We start from the raw sequence: 10,265 nt of genomic DNA on the forward strand, positions 1-10,265 counted from the left end.
TATTTGAGGATTTGTTATCAGTAAAATACAGTCTTACATTGCTCAATAAGAGCAGCTAGAGTTGTGTTAATGATATTGCCTGCAAGAGTATTCCATAAAAGCTAAATAGCAGCATATAAAAATACGTAAATTACTTTATGCAGTAACCAATTATTTAAAATACATATGAATAAACAATTTTAATCTACCATTAAAATGACATTGTATTTTTACTACCCCCCGCCCCCTTTTTTTTCTCTCTTAAACAACAACAGAAAATGTATTGCCTTGAAAAGAAGTTAGCTGTGTCTGTTAAGGACATATACTGCATTATAATAGAGTGCAGGAGTAGACTAGTGCAAGAAAGCCTTTCATTGTCAAGAAGGAATGCTCTTAAAAAATACCAAAGGAAAGAGTCAAACGAGTATGTGACAAACGAGTAGGTTTTTAAAAAGTTTCATTCATCTCATTCAACTACTCCAAAACTCAATGAAAAATCATATAAAAATAGAAAATGTTACTTCCTGTTTCCCAGACTTCCAATTCACTGATTTTTTTTCATGAAAAAATGTATGATTTTCCTCTAAGAGTATAGTACAAGTCCGGTAAGAACTATTCAGTTGGTTTACAATACTCAAGAAGGCAAAATTAATCTTTGCCATAGTTCAACCTTTTCTAACTAATTATTAATCTAATAATCTAATTATCTTGTTAATCTATCTGAAAGAGCAACCTAATCTATCCAATACAAACGCTACCTGTAAAAATGATGCCATATATGATATTTGTGCTCACATGCAAAGCTTTTTGAGATGGTCCCCAAATTAACTCAGTTAATTTAAACCCATTAAACATCAAAAACATCAAATCCATTAAATGGGTTACATTAAACCCATCTATATCAAAAAGGTATATAAACAAGTGTTCGGGACTTCATATAAACACTAAAATATGTATAAGACATCAGACCACAGGTTCGCAGCTGCTCATTATCCTATCTTCTGGCAGTGATCAACCACAAACAAGAGAAGAGTGTAGGACAGAAAAAGTACACACTGATACTTTCTATAGTATGTGCTTCCACCTCTTGACAATATACAGCATAACTGACTTCTTGAGAAAGAGGTGGTATCCACCTCTTAGTAGAGATTCATAGCAGCAGTGAATAAAAATGTCTTGCTGCTAGCTATTAATAATTCATTACTATTTAGTTAGTCACTGAATCTACAAGAAGAAACAATACTCTACGACCTAGGTGGCCAGCTGCACACCCTGAACAATAAATTGCAAATAATGCAAGCAAACAGACAGATTCTGATTTTCGAAACAGCTGCAAGGTTTAAACAAATAATTACTGAGTGGAGGCATAACAGAATTCATCCCAAAACGTGTTATCCTTTTTGTGCTGCAGACTGGAAATCTCAGGCTAAATCAAGATACCCATGTGAATTTCTCCAGGTAGTGTCAATGCACAAAGTCAGATGCCACTTAGTGACGGCACTCCACATTCCCTATATAATCATCAGGGAGACAAGTTCCTAGAGGACAATTCAGAAACATGATGCACAAAAAGAACAGATACCCAGAGGTAGCCATTAGGAAGTACAAACCACAGAGTTCCATCTTTTTTCTCCCCTCACTTCAGAGTTTAGATACATGTCTTAGGACAGCATGACCCAGCCTGATGTATTTTCAGCACAGAGCTCTCAATTTCACGCCTGACCACCAGATGAAAGAATAGATTTGGTACAGCGGTTTGGTCCCTCACACTGAAAAAGAGGGATAATGCAGGTGCCATGGGGCCAAAGACTGCTGGCAGGATAGTCCATTTACCCAGTCCCCGCTCAGGACTGTTTCATCAGACCTGAGATGAAAAGCCAAAAATTTCACTGACATGAGACTGTTCCTTGGATAACTGCTTCCTTTGTAAGTGCACACAGATCCACCCTTCTGCAGTCACTCTTCTTTGTAGTGCACGTACCTCACTCACTCAACACTACTTATAGATTCGTTCTCCATACGTAGGGGAACTGTATGCCTTGGAGATTGGATTCACCAGGGCTCTATGCTTCCTGTATTTATCTAGATCTCTGATTAAACCACAGGTTTCAGTAAAGTTAACAGTTAACCCTCTTTAAATGCAGTGTACAGCTCTTCCAAAAAAGAACTTTCTATTGCAAATGCTCATGTGGCTTCCAGCCCTTCCTGCTATTTTGTGATGGTTCAATCTGGTGGGAAAAAAATAATAGTTTAGTTGTAGTTGTTGCATTCGATTTCATTTTCACTAGATCGGACTTTTTTTTTTTGTCTTTTGGTTTATAGATGTTAACAGCAGAAACATCTGTCCCCAAGATAACTTCTCTTTGTAAGTATTCTCATCACTGCAGCACTCACTTGGGATTTCAGTTCTGTTTTGCACCAGTTATGAAAATCAAAATCCCTGCTCTTTATTCCTTTAATATGGACAGATTACCCCCAAATAAACCTTATTCCTGCCACTCTGCCTCCCAGTCTATCCTGCCATACAGCCTTGAGTTCTCAGTTATCCCTCTGAGTTTTGATTCCTCATGTTTCTGTTTTCACCACTCTGAGGCTTCCAGCTCACAAATCTCACCTCCTAATCTCTCTTTTCCTCGAACCATTCCTTCTTTGCAATCCACAAGCCCAGTTGCTGTCACTCCAAAACATCTCGCTCTCAGTTTTGAGATAGTGTCATGCTTTGTTGTAGCATCCAGAAGTAAAAATGCTTTTGGTTTTCTTGCTACCTCTCATAACTGTAGTATTCCAAGGACCTGACTTTACTTGAAAATGTTTCTATTTCTATAAGATTAATTTTAGTTATCACATACATATATTGTCTCATACTTATGCCTGACTGAAAAAAAAAAACAAACCACGAATTCGTAAGTATAGTTATTTTTGCAATGCACTAGCCTAAGCCTCCTTACCATGATTATTTATACTTTTACAGTGTATTTCTGAAGTTCAGCATCGCAGCTCAACCTACTAGTAACATTCCTGTAACTTACATTCCCCGTTTTGACTGTGACATGACAGTTCTGCAGAGTTGCAACATTTGCATGTTTATTTGCCCATCAAATGCTAAATACTGAAGCTAATATTTTCATACTTTACACACAGCAATTACAGGTTTATTTCTATAAAATATATAACAGCTCAGTTGCTAAAAATGGCTCATAAACCCAGTTTTTTTCCTATCATTTCATTTCCAGATCCTACAGTTGAGAATCAAGCACCCAAAAAATTATCTGTGTTAAAGCAAAGTTTCCAGGCAACATGGTGATAGAGTTTGATACATTTAAAATATCAATGGCAACGACTGACAAATAGAGACTTCAAATCTCGCATTCTAAACCTTATTAAACTCTTCCATAACACACAGAAGTGCAACTATTTCTACTAAAAAATGAAGTTGGCCCTGAGTATGAAATAAACATTTGAGAGCTGATGTGGAATGGCTAGCCATAGGATCACAATTAATGCCCTATGGCCCACTGAGGATTTAAGAAAAGCAGCTCACTGAAGTGACACGGATTTCCAGGATCATCTGAGCTTACATTGAAGATTTTCTATAAAATAAAAAGTTCTATTTCTCTGGCTTTCAGTAGAAATCATATAAGTTAGTTACTTAATCAATGGTAATTTGACAAACCAGTAAACCAAAATGCATTTTTTTCAAGTATAGAAAAAACTTAAGTATTAAATTAATTTACAGCTTATCTAAATGCTAAGGCATATACCAAGTATTAATTTAACAGAGAAGTCTGCTTAACACAAACCATATAGTTCTGCCCAAACTGATATTTATCAATTAGAGGTGGAGTTGGGATTTCTATTTTAAAACAGTGGAAGCATGAAGATCAGCACACACCTTTCCCCTAATTAGTTCTTAAATACTTTGAAAATACAGTATACCTTCAGGGAAAGAGCATTTGTCCAGTCCCACAGACACACTGTGGATTAGAAGCTGTACCTCATCACTGATTTTTCACTGTGTCACCTCAGCAGCAGCTGCAAGCATGACAGAGGTGATGGCTGCAAATTACATTCAGGTTAACCAACGTTAAAAATTTTTCTACCACTGGTGTCATTTAAAGCTATAATTTGTTATCATCAATAGGTTAATGTGATTTATAACATCTTCCTTGGAAGAAAAATAAATGTCTTGATAAAGTGCCTTTTCTACAGTACCCTCACTTGAGCATCGAACCATTTGGCTGTCATTAACTGAGTCACATTTGTGCAGATGAGGAATTTACCAATAAAATATATGAATGCAGTTATCTTGTTACTCATTTCTGATTTTCAGAATCTAAACAAAACAATAAAACTACTGATTTCTTTTATTGATATCAGCCCACACTTTGCAATAATGTTAAGCTGCTTGCAATCTCTGGGAATGTATGCAAACATTATACATTTTAAAATTCAATGTCATTTGAAAGTGCTAATACAATGAGTATAACAAATTAAGTCTATTCTGCAGATGTATGAGTTTTTATTAATTCCTTATTTATTAGGCTATAGTTAAATACAGTTTGTGTACTGATTTTAAAGGAAATACCTTTCCATAGTCCTGAGGAATGAACTGCCTTTTGCTGCATCAGCAAAACTCTGAGTAACAGATTTCTAACAGAATGTTTCTAATTGAAATTCAATTCAAATAGCTTCCACTGTTGGAGACAATTTGCTTGAAATCTGAGAGTTGCGTCACCAAAAGCGTCCAAATAAATCACTTTCATACACAATCAGAAATGAACAAATGTTGTTTTTACAAGGTGTCATTCCCACTGAGACCAGATTGGCAAGCTAGACTCTATGTTCCTATAATTCCTTCCTTCCTCAGGGAACAATTTTTGCCATAAAAGTTTTATTCCCATTGAATAATCTTAGCTTCCCTTAAAGAAAGAGACCTTTTCTTGCTGCAGGACAAAATGAATTTTAAAGATTCTGATCTGAAGTTTAACGCATTCCATGTGGTATCCAATATCTTCACAACCTGACTATGTTACGGTCCATCCAGACAGTGTATGTTGCTGAAGTCTATTTACTGTCTTCCTCCTCTCTCTTTGTTATATTTGACTTCTCTATGCAGAAGGATTCACCATGTATTTCTGGCTCCCAAGCTGTCTTTTGACACAAGCCTAAGTAGAGGGGAAGAAAACCAATGTGATGTTGGGTAGGATGACTACAGGAGACTTTATGCAGAAACACATTCCATACACAATAAAGGAAATAGTTTTACTCCATTACAATGCATCATTAAGTAAAACAGTGAGGATGGAGAGAGAAATGGACATTTCATTCCATAAACTGTGTTATAACTGAAAAAACCTGCTAATAACAACACTACTAAATATTTAGCTAAGCCAAAGAAATATCTCAAAAATTTCATCACAGAATGTGGACAATTGTTTATTAAAAATGTAAACATCCTAATTCTGAAATCCAGAGTACAGTCAGGTTTCTCCCTTTCTCTAATTGTTTACTGTCAATTGTCTAATATGCTTCTCTCATCTGTACTACGGTTCACCTTTCATGTAAAAGCTGGTGAACTACCCTGATTTATCAGTGTATAAAATGTTCGGAAGCTGACGCACCACCATTCTAATAGCAGTGAAGCTACTGTAGATACTGTTTGTTTGACGTGATGGCTTCATAACATCAATTTACTAACAGCAGCAATTCCTCTCAACTTTCCAATAAAGTCAGTATGGTTCACTAATGTCTAACCATTGAGCTGTATGGAAAGTTAGCCTATGCAATCACAGTTACAAAAAGAACTATCATACCTTCTACTCTTCCAGTCTTCTTGAAAACACTTGCCATGTCCTTTCTTCAGTGAGATTATAAACTCCTAGGACTGGGTTTAACCCTACCTGTGTATTGTCCACTGTCACTACTCCAGCCAATAATTTATGCAGTAAAGACCTATACAGAATTTGTATTATATTTATTTAAAAATGATGTTAACAAGTGTTGGAGATTGATAATCTAGAGTCTTTCAATCCCTGAACACTACCCATTCAGTGGTCCTAAATGCAGACAGTACGCTAGCTACTCTTGCCTAACACAGCATTACACTTTCTATTTTGTGAGCCTTAGCCATGATGAGCTGCAATGCCTAATACATAACACCTAACTGAACAGAGTAATAAGCCAGAGACTTCAAAATCAAGCATTATACTTGACATTTTGAATTTTGTTCCAATCAATACCTCAGAAATTGACTTTTCTTTTAATCTGGATACCCAAATGATATAATTAAACTGAAAGATTATGTGAACTCCCAACAAGGAAAGGGCATCAGAACATGTCCTGTAGTCTGTGTTATGGAAAAACCCTAATCAGCAACCACTTAGTATTTAAGAACATCAAACACATCCACCTCAGTGACTACAGGACAATCATGCTAGCAGTATGGACATGGAGTTCAGAAGAAATTATGTACAGAATATTAAATTACCAAATTTTGGATTTGGTTAAATGTCTGACAACAGAACTCACAGCTGGATTTGGACTGATCAAAGTTTTCACCACTACCAGTTCATTGTAGCAAGTATGTCAGTTTCCTAATCTAAATGTAGTCAAGTACTCTGATACAGCAACAAATTACTTCCTATCAGGTGACAACTTTCCACCTTTGCCATATGTGATAACTGCATTACTGTTACCGTTAGTCTCAATCAGCTGTATAAATGCTTTACTCCTGTAGAGGCAGTAAAAATGCCATTCAGCTTCCTGGTCAGGTTGATGGCTGGACTTGATGCTCTCAAAGGCCATTTATAACCTAAATGATTCTTCAATTATTCTGTGATTCTATATGGGAAAGAAGGGGAATGAAACAACAACTTTCAAAAACTCCACCCCAGGCTGTAATTATAAAAAAGAATATATCTTCCCTGATGAGAGCATAGGGACAAAGAAAAGAAACTGCTTTGGAACTGAGTGGAGGAGAGGAACATGGGAACGTTGCATGTGAATTTTCCCCATTACTCATTCAAGGTCAATAGCAAATAGAGATTACAATACGGAGGAAAAAAAAAAAAAAAAAAACTTTGCAAGATTTTTTAAGCTTGCACTGCTTTAAATAAAATTAATCCTAGAAAATCTGAGTAGCTCTCAAACTGGGTTACTAAGGTGGAAAAATGGAAAAATGTGGACATTTTCAAGTACCCCTCAGAATACGAACTGCAGAAAAAGAACAGAAATTTGAAAAGTGCAGCTTAACAAATGCTTAATCTCAATGATTCATCAGTAAAAGGAGGGGGAAAAAATTATTGCATGGCAACACTGAAGTGGTGGGAGTTTTATCTGGCGGAGAAGAAATAAGGAAAGGAGTATTAACCACGCTATGCCTTAAAACAAAGCTGTTCATTTTTTTTCCTTCCGAACATGTTTGAGTGATTACAGAACTCTGGAAAATCCAACACGGAAAACAGGCAAATGATAATGTAAAACACTTCTGAGTTTAATATGCTAATGCCTTTCTTGATAAAGTTATGGCAATTACACAAAAATTCTTTGGCTACAAACGCTCAGGTTTAATCTGAAAATGACATAATATCAGAATAGGTAATGAAAAGATTTATTTGGATGGGACCTCAGCAAATATTCCTAGTTCTTCCCAAACAACCAATTTCTCTTGCCCTACCCTCACTCTGACAGTACTATTGACATCAACCCAAAACAGACAACTCTAATCTTTCTCTGTCCCTAATCCCATCTACTTCCACATAGCTTCAGTAAATAATGAAATGTTCGTAAATGATGAAATGATTCCTCCTCAGTAAGTGCAGTGATATTCCTTGCCCCAACTATATCATATCTCTGCTTCTGAGTACCTTTCCTAGCACAAGAACCTGTAACTAATCCTGCACATGGCACATCCAACCACAGCTTCAACTGTAACTCTAAAAAAATGTAATTGAAAATAATTGCGAGGAGTTCTTCTGCTTCCACAGAATCAGTCACATAACAGCTGCAGGAGCCTTCATCCGGATAAAAGACAAGTGTATCAGTGTCACACAAAACAAGATGTGCAAAACTGGTCAGAAATTAGACCATATTGTAAAAGTGATAATGGCTGTTACTTTGTGGAGGCTTCTGTATATACAGTAGAGAAAGGAAGGGAGAAACATCAGAGAAGCTGAACTACAAAATAATCTAAGAGATCTAATCTCATCAAATCCTGAGACTGTAGTACCCAGAAAAAGAAACAAAAAAAAAGAGGGGAAAAAAAAAAAAAAACCAGAACAGAGTATGCTTTTTGGGCTCAGTCTTGCTGAAAGAGTCTTGAAACAGTACCAATGAGGCTTAAATCAAACTGCTATTTGATTCCTGCTGTGTACAGAGAAACTGGTGCTAACAAAGAGAATAATCTCTGACTCCAACATTTATCCTTCCTCCTAAGCAAAGCTATCATCAGAACTATAGCACGTGTCTACCTCTCACGTCAAAAGGAACACCAATACAGACAAATGCCCAAATATACCTACAGCTGTGAGCCTACTTCGAGGAAGGATTCCTAACTTTACTTTCCAGTCCCTACAGTTTCAAGAATATGTTTTGTGAATTTTTACTGTGTGTAATCAGAATAGCTAATTTGAAAAATGACCAGTAAAAAGAAAACATATTCAACTTTCTTGAAGTCCAAGACAAATAATAAATTACAATAAATTCTAGACATGCCTAAACAGTTTCTAGATGTTAATCTCTAAAGACATTAATCTATTTACATTGCCTAAGCAGACAACTCACCAAAAAACAGATTGCAATGTTATCTATGAAAACTAGTTTTCTCGTTGGCCTGTGTTTACAGACCTTTTTTTTCAAATCAGTATTATATTTTAAAAACTCATGGTTCTACATAAACACATAATATCATTAAATTAATACATTAACTATTTAATTAATCATATTTTTACTAAAGTGCTGTTCAACCTAATCTGAAATGACTTCTGGGAAAGCATCACTATATTTTTCATTCATAAAATGTGTTTGAAGTTTCGAGTCTTACTACAAGAATCCAAAAAGAAATCAGATCAGTGGGTGAAAATGAAAAACATTTCAAATTCAAAGAAAAGCAACAATTACTTCTAATATTTTACACTCATTATTTATTTATAGAATTCCCATTTCTCTCCATGCATATATATATTTAGACTAAATGAAACATTCATGAATTATCAGCTTGAAATACTTCAAATAAAGCTGAAACAATTTTATACTCATTTTGAAAATCATCACCTTGTTAAATAAACCTTCAATCCTTGATTTTCAGATATACTTTTGGGAAAAAGAAAATTGAAAACTAGTGAACTTTCCCTGTCAGTTTCTAATATACACACCATAAAATCTGACATCAATTTACTAAAACAGCAGTTCCTATTAAACTATATATATATTTTTAATTTCTATATGGATGCACAAACCATCTGAGCAGTCCAAAAGCATGCGAAGAGTCACAGCTGATGCTCTTCTGGGTGAAAAGCTCAAAATACAAAAGCCCAATATGGAACAAGACATAAATGTAAGGAAGGGAATTCTTCTTTGGAGAGAAGTGTTTCTTAGTGATAACACACTCATTTCATCTGTATTTTGTTGATTTACTTGTTCCACATTGACAAACATTACTGTTGAGACTTTATGGGTGAGATAGCATGTCAGCCTCAAAGACAGTCGACAATGCACAGACACTATGATAGACCTTTGGTACAGCAAGTAGTCCTGACATCAGAAGAAAAAATCTCCATTTCAAATTTCAGTGGCTCCCTCTCTTGAAGAAAAGGCCACTAAAGAAAGCACTGAAGAGCTGATACATGACTGACTACCATCTTCAAAGACAGTCTGAAGTAGAAGGAGGAAAAAACACAAACCTTTACAAGGCTAAAAACGTAAGGACTGGAAGCACAGGTTTCTATTTACTTACCAAGTATGCTGTCCGTATTTATAATTTATAACAAGGATTTTCAAGAATTTATAAAGGAGAGATTTCAGGATTTTGAGAAAGAATTACATATGCAGAAAAAGTCTCATCATTTTAAATTAGTAAAATCTACTGCCTGTTCAAATACAGGTGGGAAATAAAGCTAAATAGGTCTGGAGAAGCTGTTCCCAGTTTAAAGGTGGTAAACGTAAGGTAGGTTAACATACAATAGTGACCATGTGGGCAGCAAAATAAGATACTGTCCTATGGAAACAAAGTTAAAAACATACCTTCATCTCATAAGATGAAAACCAACATGGTCAGCAGCCAACTAAAA

General features: G+C 35.5%; 1 protein-coding gene across 32 annotated transcripts in view; it reads right to left on the bottom strand.

Moving 5' to 3' along the window:
* CTNNA3 (catenin alpha 3) overlaps nucleotides 1-10,265 on the bottom strand; it is a 495,101-nt gene that overhangs the window by 251,099 nt on the left and 233,737 nt on the right. The window lies entirely within an intron of this gene.

This window comes from Anser anser (genome assembly GCF_964211835.1).
Source record: "Anser anser genome assembly, chromosome: 7".
Classification (NCBI taxonomy): domain Eukaryota; kingdom Metazoa; phylum Chordata; class Aves; order Anseriformes; family Anatidae; genus Anser; species Anser anser.